This window comes from Dromiciops gliroides, chromosome 3, assembly GCF_019393635.1.
Source record: "Dromiciops gliroides isolate mDroGli1 chromosome 3, mDroGli1.pri, whole genome shotgun sequence".
Taxonomy (NCBI): Eukaryota; Metazoa; Chordata; class Mammalia; order Microbiotheria; family Microbiotheriidae; genus Dromiciops; species Dromiciops gliroides.
In genome coordinates, this window is record NC_057863.1 from 468,391,864 (window position 1) to 468,405,262 (window position 13,399).

A 13,399-nucleotide genomic window follows, 5' to 3' on the forward strand; every position below is an offset into this window, starting at 1 on the left:
GCTACAGAGATCTGTTGCATCTCAGCTTTGGAGCCTGCCTTGAATGTGTAATATCTGGCATATAGTAAGAGATTAATAAATGTTTTTATCATGGAAGGGTAAAATCAGATTGTGGAATTCCTTGATAACAGGCAAAGGAGTTTGAACTTGAATCAGTTGAATCATTGAAGGGTTAGATCTTTTACAAATAAGGTAAGTGGTAGAGTTGTGAATGATGATTTTGGGAGGAAGTATGGCCATAGGAAGACTAATTAAGAGGCTAATATAATAATTCAGATAGGTAGTAGATGTGGCAATAGAGGAAAAAATGCAATATTTTAAGAATTTGCATGCCATCTTTGTGCAGAGGCCTCATGAATCTTTTCTGTATTGTTTTAATTTTAATCTACGTGCTACTGTTTCCATGCATAAATAACATTAAGACCCAGAATAAAAAACCAGATCTCTTGACTCACAGGTCATTGCTTTCAACACTATTCTCTACTTTGAAAATAGCAGCTGGGGGCAGCCCTGGATTCAGGAGTACCTGAGTCCAAATCTGGCCTCAGACACTTGACACGTACTAGCTGTGTGACCCTGGGCAAGTCACTTTAACCCCCATTGCCCCGCAAAAAAAAAAGAAAGAAAAAGAAAAGAAAATAGCAGCTTACTTAAGGGCTATGTTCGGGATTCCACCTTCCCTAAAGTAGCCTGTGAAGAGAAATTAGAAAGTAAAGACAGCTATCAGGAGAAGATGTGGTCATCTTGTAACTATATGACAGCCCCTAATTTATTCACAAAATCATTTCAAGGTATGAATCTTGGAGTGGTGCCTATTATATGGAGACAAAATATATGAATATACATTTAATTTGATAGCAATTTTGCTGGCTTAGTTGGTCACAGAGATGGAGAAATGTGGATAGAAAGAGTAAAAGTTCTTTTTGGGGGTGGGGGAGGATAAAAACATTAATTTACCATACATTTATTTATTGTTTTTAAACACATTTATTTTATTAGATAAAATAGTGTCTCTATTTGTACCTGAGAGTTCATTATCTCCAAAGACCATTTAGAAATGGGATAGGTACCTAGATGCTTGGCTTCAAGGACCATTTTGCCCTGGTTGTTAGCTCCATTTACCTAGTTTCTAGCTCTGCTTTCATCAGGACTCCATTTTTTTCAATCTTCATCTTTTTTCACTTAATAGTATTTTATTTTTTCCCAATTACATGTTTGTTTGTTTTGGTGAGGCAATTGGGGTTAAGTGACTTGCCCAGAGTCACACAGCTAGTAAGTGTTAAGTGTCTGAGGCTGGATTTGAACTCAGGTACTCCTGATTCCAAGGCTGGCGCTGTATCCACTGCACCACCTAGCTGCCCTTCCAATTACATGTAAAGATAGTTTTCAACATTCATTTCTGTAAGATTTTGAGTTCCAAAATTTTCTCCCTCTCTCCCTTCCACCCTTCCCGAGACAGCCAGCAATCTGATGTAGGTTATATGGTACAACCATGTTAAACATATTTCCACATTAGTCATGTTGTGAAAGAAAAATCAGAACAAGAGGGAAAAAACTACAAGAAAGCAAAAAGAAAAAACAAAACAAAAAAGTGAATATAGTATGCCTCCTTCTGAATTTAGACTCTATAGTTCTTTTCTGAATGTGTAGAGCATTTTCCATCATGACTCTTTGGGAATTGTCTAGATTATTGTATTGCAGAGAAGAGCTAAGTCAGTTATAGTTAATCACCAAACAATGTTGTTGTTATTGTGTAAAATGTTGTCCTGGTTCTGCTCACTTCACTCAGCATCAGTTCATGTAAGTCTTTCCAGGTTTTTCTGAAATCTTCCTGCTTATCATTTAGTCCTCATTGTTTATTATTTTTTTCTGCAACATTTATTTTATTTTTTTCCAGTTACATGTAAGTGTAGTTTTCAACATTCATTTTCATAAGATTTAGAGTTCCAAATTTTTTTCTCTACCTCCCTTTCCTCCCCCCTCCACAAGACAGCAACCAATCTGATATAGGTTATACACACACACACACACACACACACACACACACACACACACAATCCAAAAGTGCTCTTTTTATCAGTTCTTTCTATGGGGGTGGATAATATGCTTCATCATTAGTCCCTTGAGATTGTCTTGGATCATTGTAATGCTGAGAGTAGTTAAGTCATTCACAATTGCTCATCCAACAATACTGCTGTCACTATGCACAATGTCTTCCCAAGTTCTGCTCACTTCACCATACATCAGTTCATATGAGACTTTCCAGGTTTTTCTGGGATCATCCTGTTTGTCATTTCCTATAACACAGTACCATTCCACTACAATTATATACCATACCTTCTTCAGTCATTCCGCAATTGATGGACATTCCCTTGATTCCCAATTCTTAGCCATCACAAAGGGTTGTTATAAATATTTTTTTGTACAATTTCCCCCCTTTTCTTTTTCATGATTACTATTGTTCACTGTTTCCCTTCATCCTATTCCCTTCCCCATGATATTTACTCTATTATCTATCTTCTTTCACCCCATCCCTCTTCAAAAGGGATTTGTTTTTGTCTGTCCCCTCCCTTCTTTTGCCCCTCTTTATTCTCTTCCCCTCCTATTTTCCTGCAGGGTAGATAGATTACTCTACCCAATTGAGTATGTATGTTATTCCCTCCTTGAGCCAATTCTGATGAGATTAATGTCTTTGAGCCTATTCTGATAAGTATAAAGTTCATTTACTGTCCTGTTCTTCCACCATCCCTTCCCCCATTCCATAAGCCCTTTCCGGTTTCTTTCATGTGGGGTTTCACCCCATGCTACCTCTCCCCTTCGCCCTCCCCCAGTTCATTCCTCTCACACCTCAATTTTACCCTAGAGATGTCATCATGGGGAAGCTAGGTGACACAGTGGACAAAGTATCCATCCCAGATCCAGGGGGACCCCAGCCAAAATCTGGCCTCAAGCATGAGACAGTCACCCACTGCACGACCCCAGGTATGTCCCCCCAACTTCAACTTTTTATGGCTCTCTAGGGTCTTGTATTTGAAAGTCAAATTTTCCATTCAGTTCAGGTCTTTTCATCACAAATGCCTGAAAGTCCTCTTTTTCATTGAAGTCCCATTTTTTCCTCTGAAAGATTACAATCAGTTTTGCTGGATACATGATTCTTGGTTGTAATCACAATTCCTTTGCCCTCTGGAATATCATATTCCATTCTCTTTGGTCCTTTAATGTAGAAGCTGCTAGATCTTGTGCTATCCTTACTGGGGCTCCACAGTACTTGAATTCTTTCTTTTTGGCAGTTTGCAACATTATCTCCTTGACCTGGGAGCTCTGGAATTTGGCTATAATATTCTTGGGAGTTTTCATTTTGGGATCTCTTTCAGGAGGTGATCAGTGGATTCTTTCAATTTCTATTTGACCTTTGGCTTCTAGAATATCAGGTCAATTTTCCCAGACAATTTCTTGGAAGCTGATGTCTAGGCTCTTTCCTTGATCATGGTTTTTAGGTAGACCAATAATTTTCAAATTATCTCTTCTGGACCTATTTTCCAGGTCAGCAGTTTTTCCAATAAGATAATTCACATTGCCCTCTATTTTTTATTCATTTGGATTTGCTTTATTGTGTCTTGGTTTCTCGTAAAGTCACTAGCTTCCATTTATTCAATCCTAATTCTTAGGCAATTATTTTCTTCCGAGAGCTTTTCCATTTGGCTTTTCAAGCTATTGACTTTTTTCTCATGTCTTTCCTGCATCACCCTTATTTCTCTTTCTATTTTTCTTCTACCTCTCTAACTTTATCTTCAGAATCCTTTGTGAGTGCCTCTATGGCCTGAGACCAATTCATATTTTTCTTGGAAGCTTTAGATATAGGGGCCCTGATGTTGACATCTTCCTCTGAGGGTGCACCTCAATCTTCCTTGTCACTAAAGAAACTTTCTATGGTCCTCACCTTTCCCTGTCTTCTCATCTTGCCTTTATTTTACCTGACTCTTAGCTCCTTAAAGTGGGGCACTGTTTCCAGGCTGCACTATCCCAAGCTTCATAAGGTCCCAGGTGGTATTATTTAAGGAGGAACAGGTTCTTCACTCACCTAGCCTGTTCTCTGGTACATAGATGACCCCAGACCAACTTGCTAATCAACCAACTTTGTGTGCTGTAGTTGTCAGCTTCGATGAGTCTATGCCCCTCCCCCACCTGGGCCACTGCTACTCAAGCCTACCTCCTGGTTCTCAGCTGGGGTGAAAAATCCAAGTTCTGCCTCAGCACCAGCATAGACTCCTGTAGTCTCCCCCCTGCCAAGGGCTCAGCCCTCTCACCAGATTGGGAGCTTAGTTCCAGATGACACTGGTGCTTCAGCTGATTCAGAGGCTTTGGGGGTCTCTTTCTCTGATGAGGCTTTCCTGGGACTGGATCTGTGTCAGGGTGACTATGGGGTTGGGCTCCACTCCTGTATCAGCACAGCAGCTCCCTCCTTCTGACCCAAGCCATCCTTGGTTGGAAAATGATCTTAGCACATTATTCTGTGGATTTTTCTGCTCCAGGAATTGTCCTATGGCATTATTTGGATGTTTTTTGGAGTGATCATGTAGTGAATTCGAGAGTCCAGTGCCTTTCCTCCACCATCTTGGCTCTCATAAGTTTTTTTTTGTTTTTTTGTTTTTTGTTTTTTTGGTTAGGCAGTTGGGGTTAAGTGACTTGCCTAGGGTCACACAGCTAGTAAGTGTTAAGTGTCTGAATCCAGATTTGAACTCAGGTCCTCCTGAATCCAGGGCTGGTGCTCTATCTACTGCGCCACCTAGCTGCCCCGGCTCTCATAGTTTTTAAAGACATATCCTTTTCTTAGACAACTGCTGACTTACCTTATCCTTGTCAATTAAAGATTAAAATATTGCCACTTTATTACTTTAGATATTTGGAATGAAGTAGTTTATAATTAATAATAGATCTTTCCAACTCAGTCACAATCAAAACAATAGTTTTAATGAATGAGAGTGACCAAATTGAGGCAGTGGCTTTCTGTTGTAAGTAGGATTGGACTCCTTTATTTCAAAACTGACCTCCTTAAGAAGGGTATCAAGGAATTGTGTTGTTCTATTTATGTAGTCTCGTTCCTTCCTTCCCTCCCTCCCCATCCTACCCCAGGTTCTTTTTCAATGTTCCCTTCTCCCTTCTGCTGAGTTTGAACCTTGGAGGCCTGTGGGACCCTCTGTTAACATATGCTTAACAGGGCCTAAGAGGGGTAATCTTGTTCCATCCTAGCTGCATAAATTCTTGTATGCCAGTGGTTTTGGAGCTGTATTAAGAATTATACCTTCAATTTATTGTTTTTAATGGATTTGCATGTTTGTATAGAACTAGAAATTTCCCTGAAAATCCAAGTGCTAGCAAGTACTCATTAATTATACCTTCTCTCTCTCTCAAGTAAAAATGTTCTTTGTTTATTCAGTGGGATTTAACCAGCCTAGGGTCTTTAAGTAGCAGACATACAGCTTAAAGATACTGAGATCTTTATATTCCCAAATCCCTTCTCAGAGCGGTATTGTTAACACTTCTATTTGACAGTATGCTCATTTGTTAGTATCAAAGTTGAAATTCAGCACATATTTGTATATCTTGGCATTCCTTCAATGATGGTTTCTGGCTTGTTCTTTTTCTTATTTGCTTAGTTTTTATAAGTTATAGCAGGAATCAGTGATTTGGGGGCACAGTTACATGTTAAAAAGTATAATTTGGCAAAAAAAGGACATGATGGAGGTAGAGGTAGAGGCCCTTTATATTGGGTGGGCCAAAAGTCATGAAGGGTTCTGATCTTTTAGTAACTTTTTGAAAATTATTTTTTCTTTATTTTCACCATTTATGAGATTTAATTTTTCACATATAATATAAATTCATTTCTTATATACTAAAATGATGTGATGGTATTGTAAGTGAAAAAAAATAAAGGTGTTATTAAATATATTCATAACTTTTGGCCCACCCTGTGCAAGTTTGCTTTAGATAAGTGGGCAAAAATTTTGTTTGGTGTCATTCTTTTAAAAAATAAGTTATAATGATGCCTTTTTTTGTTTGGAATAAAAGTTATTTCTGACACATTGACCCCTTTCTTGTGGAAAAGAAAAAAATATTTAAACAAAATCAACCAACACAATGCTGGTGTCTCATGGTGCATGTGACTTTTTATATCCTTCATTCCTTATTTCTCTTTTGGGAGAAGGGTAGTAAGTTTCATTATCCTCTTTCTGTCATCAACATGATGATTATAATCATTCAGAATTTCACCTTTGTTTTTTCAGTGTTCTTTTAATTTACATATGTAACCCTGGCTACTGTGCCCCCATCATAATCTTGACCATGCATGGCCCTTGCTTCCTAGAAGGCTGGGTAGGTTAGATTTCACCCCTACCCCAGGGCTGTCTGGTACTCTTAAAGTGATTAAGGGTGTCTAGGCTCTCTGCAAATGGCTCCAGACCCCACTGATGGTATTCTTTTAATTTTAGGAGAGTTCCCCGAACCCCAATTTCAATCAGCCACTAATAGTCTGGATTAGCTTTTACAAGAGAATATACAAAGTTTACCCAAATATGTGGGAGGCATAATTCTCTCCCCCATGGCACCTTAATTTCTAGGGAGAGGAAAGGGATTAGGTTCAAAACTTGACTAGGTGACCAGAGAGCACAACAATCCTAGTTTCAAGGTCAGAGCCCTCCTCAAGTCTCAGGCACCCTTGCTTCTGAGGGCTTCCTTCCTGGACTGGCTGGCTTCCACATCCTGCCTGTAATCTTGGCTCCAAGGTTACCATGACTTGAACTCCCAGTTCTGCTGTAATCCCCACCAACCTTTGAAACAGAGGCCAAATGACACAGAACAGAAACTAACGCCCCCAGACTCATTTATAGAGCCCCTATAAAATAAGGGAAAGGAAAGGGAAAGGAAGTTCTTCCATTCTCATCAGTTGAGTTCATGACACCTGTATTGTGGGTGAACTGGGATCTTCCACCTCTGTACAAAGCAGGGAAGTGGCAGAGTCAGAAAATAAAAGAAGTAGACTATCAACTGAAAAAGGACACCTCCACATGGACAAGGCAGGGGATACAATTTTAGGTAATCTGGACATACTCCAAAGGCTCCTCAGGGTACCTTCTTGCTAGGAGGATTGGGCATGCCCAGACAAGCCCAGGTTACACATAATTATAGTCACTGTGCACATGTCACTGTGTTTTCCTAGTTCTGCAACTTTAGTATGGATCAGTTCATAGAAGTCTTCCCATATTTATTTGAATGATTTTTCTTTCTGCACACAAGGGTGCCTATACACACACACACACACCCCAAATTTGTTCAGTCACTCTTCCATTTATGGGCACTTATTTGATCCTTTACGATTACAAAATACATCTATGGATATTCTGGTGTTTATGTGTTGAAGTTCAATTCTTAAGCCATCTTTTCCAGGATAAACCAGTTTTCCATATGCTGGCAACTACCACTGATTTTCAAAGTATGTGAAGTCAAACAAAGTTGTAGGCACAAAAGAAGTACAATGCTAAGTAAAGAATAGTCCAGGGGCATCTAGGTGGTGCAGTGGATAGAGCATCGGCCCTGGAGGACCTGAGTCCAGATATGGCCTCAGACACTTGACATGTACTAGCTGTGTGACCTTGGACAAGTCACTTAACCCCAATTTCCCCCTCTCCCCCAATAGTCCAAGACAAAAGGAGACAGGGATCTTTGACCTAGTGGCAGGAATATAGAACACTGGTTGCCAGCTTTCTCCTGCATCTGGGATTGTCAAGAGTTTTTTCGAGTATTAATAAAGCTTCAAGGTAATTTGCATGGTGAGGATACTAGCTGCTAGGGAAAGAATTCACTTACCTGACCCAGCTAGAAGGGAGGACTGTGGGATGTTCTGTTGCAAGGATGTGTTGAAAAAAAGAAGAAAACAAATCATTAGCCAATTTGAGTCAGCTGAATGGACAAGATCTGACTAATAGAGAACCGTTGGTAGTCCCTAGGTATGCTACCCCAGGGAAGTCTCACAAAAAAGTGATAACATTCTCAGAAAGAAGTTAAAGCAACAAATGACAAGTACAACAGATGGCAACAGTGAATGACAGTGTTGTAGGGAGAATAGAGCAGCAGCAAAGCATAGTAAATTGCAGAGAGATTGAGGCATGAGATGTATTCCAGCTGCAAATCATCCTTTTGTTTACCTCGATGTGTTAATTGTCCAAGGAGCATTCCCTCTCTCCCTGGTGTGGAAGTCTGCAGGAGATTGTACCCCTTTGTGTTGGAGGACCAAGAAGGATTCTTCCAATTAGTTTTCCCTGATTATTTATTTTGCAATTCTGTCCTAACTAAATATTTTGCTATTTAATTGATGGTCCTTTCTTCATCTGCTGGTGGAAAAGACTCTGGATGGGGACTTATAGGCTGTATTTGCACAATTATAGTTTTCTAAAACATCTCCTACTCAAAGTGGGATAGCAAAGAATTCCTTTATCAAATAGGAACCATTTACAATGGAAATTATACAGTCTTGTAAATCTTGACCATTTTCCAAAAATGAATGAAAATATGTTGAGGATTGCTTAGGAGAGGTTTTTTTGAAATGTCAAAGATTTTTATTAACTGTATAGACTATTTTTCATAACATTCTACTAGAATCTACTAAATGGCAAGGTCTATGACTTAATAAAATAGTTTTGTATAGCACCCAAGACAATCCTACACATGCATGGATGCTTATTATATATTATTTAGTGTTGCTGGGCACCTCCAATGTATCTCATCTGTATCCCAGATGTATACAGAAACTACAGTTATCCCTTCCACATCATGACTTTCCCCATCACAGTTTCAATATATTGTGGGTCAGCATAAGAAATTAAATAGGAATTTAAAAATGAGTTTTGTAGAAGCCGCAGGTGATATGCAAGGCCAACAGATGACACACAGCCTATGACCAAATACTTCATCCAAATATTACAATAAGGTACTGTAAACACCCCATAAAAGAAAAAGAAAAAAAATCAACCTTCTTCTCCATTATGAAGGGAGGGCCAAAAAATTTTACGTGGATTTTCCAGATTGTGGGGTGACACTCCCCTAACCTCTATGATGTGGAAGGGATAACTGTAAAGGTAAAGGTGTGTATTTTTGGAGTCTAAACACATTGGTCAAAATTTTAAAATAATGAATAAAACAATCATCTCTATGTTTCAATGAATATACCTTTAGTCTTGGTTTCCAATTGAATACTCAGGAAATAAAGGATACATGGAAGGAAATCAACCTTAGCAGTATATATAAGACCTTGGAATATAGAGGGGAAAAAGTTCTTTTTTGTTTTCAAATGAAGAAGTACAGAATGTTGCCATAATTAACTACCCCTGAATGCCTTGTAATAAGATTTTTCATCTAAAATGGCTAAAAAATTTCTCATAAGGAGTTATTATTTTTGAGACTTGTCTGAATAAAACCAAACCTTTATGTTTGAAAAAATTTAAAGTTGGATAATGATAGTATTAGAAAAGCAATTTTTCCAGAGAATTTTAGAATAGACAGAAAATAAGTATTTAAGGGATAAAGGTTTTTTAAATATAAAAGTTATATGCAAATTGGGATGAAACACACTATATCATACAAATGAAAAAGCAAAGCATACCTTTATTTTTTACATGTAGAGAATAGCATTAACTACAGCTTTTTGCTTTCATGGCCAATGTCAACTTTGGATTGTGTTCAGTAATTTGTTTGCAGTCTTTAAATCTGCAGCAGATGTAGATTTAAAATTGTAGCTAGAAGAGGAAATGCTGCTATGAGTTCCAGCATTTGGGAGAAGTCCTATATAGGCTGAAAATGCTTGTTGTTGTTGTTGTTGTTGTTGTTGTTGGGGTTTTTTTCCGTAAGGCAATTGGGGTTAAGTGACTTGCCCAGGGTCACACAGCTAGTAAGCGTTAAGTGTCTGAGGCCGAATTTGAACTCGGGTACTCCTGAATCCAGGGCCGGTGCTTTATCCACTGTGCCACCTAGCTGCCCCTTGTTGTTGTTTTTTAAATTAGTGAAGGGAAAAATTTCCTTTATGATTTCTAGCAGCTTTATCATTCACTGTTGCAGCCCAGTGTTAGACAATAGAAAATTGACTCATTATCATCAGAGACTCTCTTATTATCATTCTCTAAAGAAGCACATCCTGTTCATCATGTTAGGGATGGTCTGAAGAATTCCCTTTGCTCATTGGCTAGGGAAGGTGGTGCACACCTGTAATCATAGCCACCAGGGAGGTGGAGGCTGGTGGATTTCAGCTCAGGAGTTCTCAGCTGCAGTGGGTTAAGCGGATTAGGTCTTTGCATTAAGTTCAGCATTTAACGTGGTTAGCCCCTGTGAAGGGGAGATGTCTGAAGCAGGGCAAACTAGCCCAGGCTGGAAAAGGAGCAGTTTATCAATCAATAGTGAGACTATGAGTGGCCCCTTGCTCTTCCAGCCTATGTGAAATAGAAAGACCCAGTGTTTAAAAGAAAAACAAAATCTGAAAGCTATAAATTTATAAAGAATTTCTGTTGCTAATGGTTATATTGGATCCAAAGTTACTAATGAACGCAAAGTATACCATTAAATTGAATTAGATTATCTATCCAAATGTATTCATGTTAATGGTGAATTTACACTAGAGGAATAACTTGGCTGTGGAGTATTTTCCAAATAGAGGAGCTTTTTGTAAACATATAACAAAAATACATATGGACTGCAAATATCTTGTAATTCTGCTGAGTCCAAGGTCAAAAATGTATAATAGAACCCACTCATTTATCTACATAAATGGACAGGGAAAATGGTATGGATAATTTGAGTAGATAACACTAAAAATCATCTTTTATTTGGCTTTGGAAAGCAGCAAGCAATATTCTTTTTTTTTTGGGTGTGTGTGTATAGCATATCTACTTTCCAAATTGTGTTGTACTTAAGCAAACTTGGTTTGAATGCATTGAATACATGGCAATTGATGAAGATGTGACCTATAAATTATCTGGGTGGCAAAGGAAATTAGTAGATAATCTTCAAGTGAACAACAAAGGGTTAACTGTACAGGAATCCAGTTTTGTGTAGACCTATCTAAGAGACTGAGAACTACCCTTATTTAGGTGGATTGGATGTTGCAGCCCAGTCTATTAAGATTTCTCTCTTGGTTCAAGTAACAGACAAGGATCAGTATAACAACAATTCAGTTGACTATGGAACTAATATGATTACCTAGGTGGTGTAGTGGACAGAGTCCTGGAGCTGAAGTCAGGAAGATTTATCTTCTTGCATTCAAACTTGACCTGACACACTTACTAGATATAAGATCCTGGACAAGTCACTTAACCCTGTTTGCCTCAGTTTCCTCATCTGTAAAAGGAGCTGGAGAGGGAAATAGCAAATCACTCCAGTATTTTTGCCAGGAAAACCCCAAATGGGAACACAGAGAATAAGAGATGACTAAATAACAACTACATGCATACATATACACATACATATGTGTATATAAATATATATGTATATTTATTCTATATAAACATTTATTTTGTACGTACGTATGTATGTATGTATGTATGTATGTGTGTGTGTATATATATATATACATATATATATATATAAAATCTTTTCCCCATCAACTAGATTGTAAGCTTCCCGAGGGATGCTATTTCTTATATTTCTTCTGTATCCCTATAAAACACCCTGCACAGTACAGAGTATGAATTAAGAGCTCAATAAATATTTCTCTGTTTCCAAGAATCTACTATTAAAATACAAATGTCATAACTGGGAAGAATAAAACATTAAATCAATGGTTTCCTGAATTTTTATAATGTTGGAATCCTTCATTTTACACAAAACTGGTGGAAGCCTTTCAGTAATTTTTTAAAAAAAGATTTAATATTACTGGCACCAAATAATGTGAGATTGATTTTTTAAATTGCTCTATGGAATGCTATAGCTCCTTTGGCCTGCATACAAGGAAACAAGCTCACCTTACCTCTGTCAAAACCATCTTTTTTGTTCAAATTTATTTAATGTAACATGTAAGGGAGAGTACTAAGACATATGTTTCTTTTCCCCCCAAAAAAGTCTCTTTTGATGAGTGGGGCAAAAAGAATGAGAATGCTGTCAATGTGGAAACAAAAAAGCAGAGAAACTAATTGATCTTATCCTCTTTAGAAAAAAACAGACTTTATTTTCTGAGCCATAAGATCATAGACTTAGAACTGGAAGGACCATCTAGACCAAGGAAGGACCTTAGAGGCTGTCTAGTTCAACTTCTTTATTCCACATATGAGTGACCACAGGCCCAGAGAGGTTAGGTGACTTATCCAAAGTTACATGGGGATCAAGGAATTAAATATGGGCAAATATTGACCATAAGGTCTGATAAAAAAAACAAAAACAAAAACTTTATCGAAACAGTGAATAGGATGGAATATTTAAAGTAGGGTCTGTTCTGGAAAATAAGAGATGAATGACCACCCTCATCATTGGCAGAGCTGTAATTAGCAATTTTAATGCCTGAGGCAGGTTTTACAAAATGTGCCTGGGGTAAGACCCATGAAACATGCTATCATATTAATTAAGGCAGTGGAGTCAGACTCAAATAATTTCTAATTATTCTAAAGTATCTAATAGAAATTGGTCTACTAATCCATACATTAAGATCCCTGCTGCTGCATATTGACTGTTTTAAAATGTAACATTATCTATGTTTAGTTTTATTTTTATTTATTTTGTTTCATGTTACATGTTTCCCAATTATATTTAATCTGTTTCAGGTGTAGGGATTGTGGAATAAGTGAACAGTAAAAGTGGTGGAAAAGGGTAGCAGCTGGAGTAAAGATGGAGAAGAGGCATTTGTAGGATGGTAGGGATTTAGGGAAACATCCAAGAGAAAAGATAATAGCAGTAGTCAGTTGAGGCAACAGAAGGTCAATGGATTTAGAATTATAAGAGATCTTAGATATTTTCTTGTTGAAACCCAGTCCTCTATATGGGTAGCTGCCCCCTATTAGAATGGAAGATCTTTGAGTACATGGCATCTTTCATTGTATATTTATAGCCTTAGTACACAACACAATACTTAATAAATGTTCGCTCTCTCTCCTTCTTTCCTTCCTTCCTTCCTTCCTTCCTTCCTTCCTTCCTTCCTTCCTTCCTTCCTTCCTTCCTTCCTTCCTTCCTTCCTTCCTTCCTTCCTTCCTTCCTTCCTTCCTTCCTTCCTTTCTTTTAAAATGAGGATGAGGAACTAGATGGTATCTTCTAGTTCTAGATTTGTGAGCCTATGATCCCAAGGTGGGTAAAGGAGTCTGTATTTTTCCCTACATGCAATGGAAAGGCACTGATGATATTTGAGCAAGAGAATGACTTGACAAAGTCTGTG

The 13,399-nt window shown here is 38.0% G+C and overlaps 1 non-coding gene across 1 annotated transcript; it reads right to left on the reverse strand.

Moving 5' to 3' along the window:
* Positions 1–301: 301 nt before the first annotated feature.
* On the reverse strand, positions 302–409 carry LOC122752325. Its single transcript, XR_006356086.1, has one exon. It is a non-coding gene; the product is annotated as a U6 spliceosomal RNA (small nuclear RNA).
* Between the last annotated feature and the right edge of the window lie 12,990 nt (positions 410–13,399).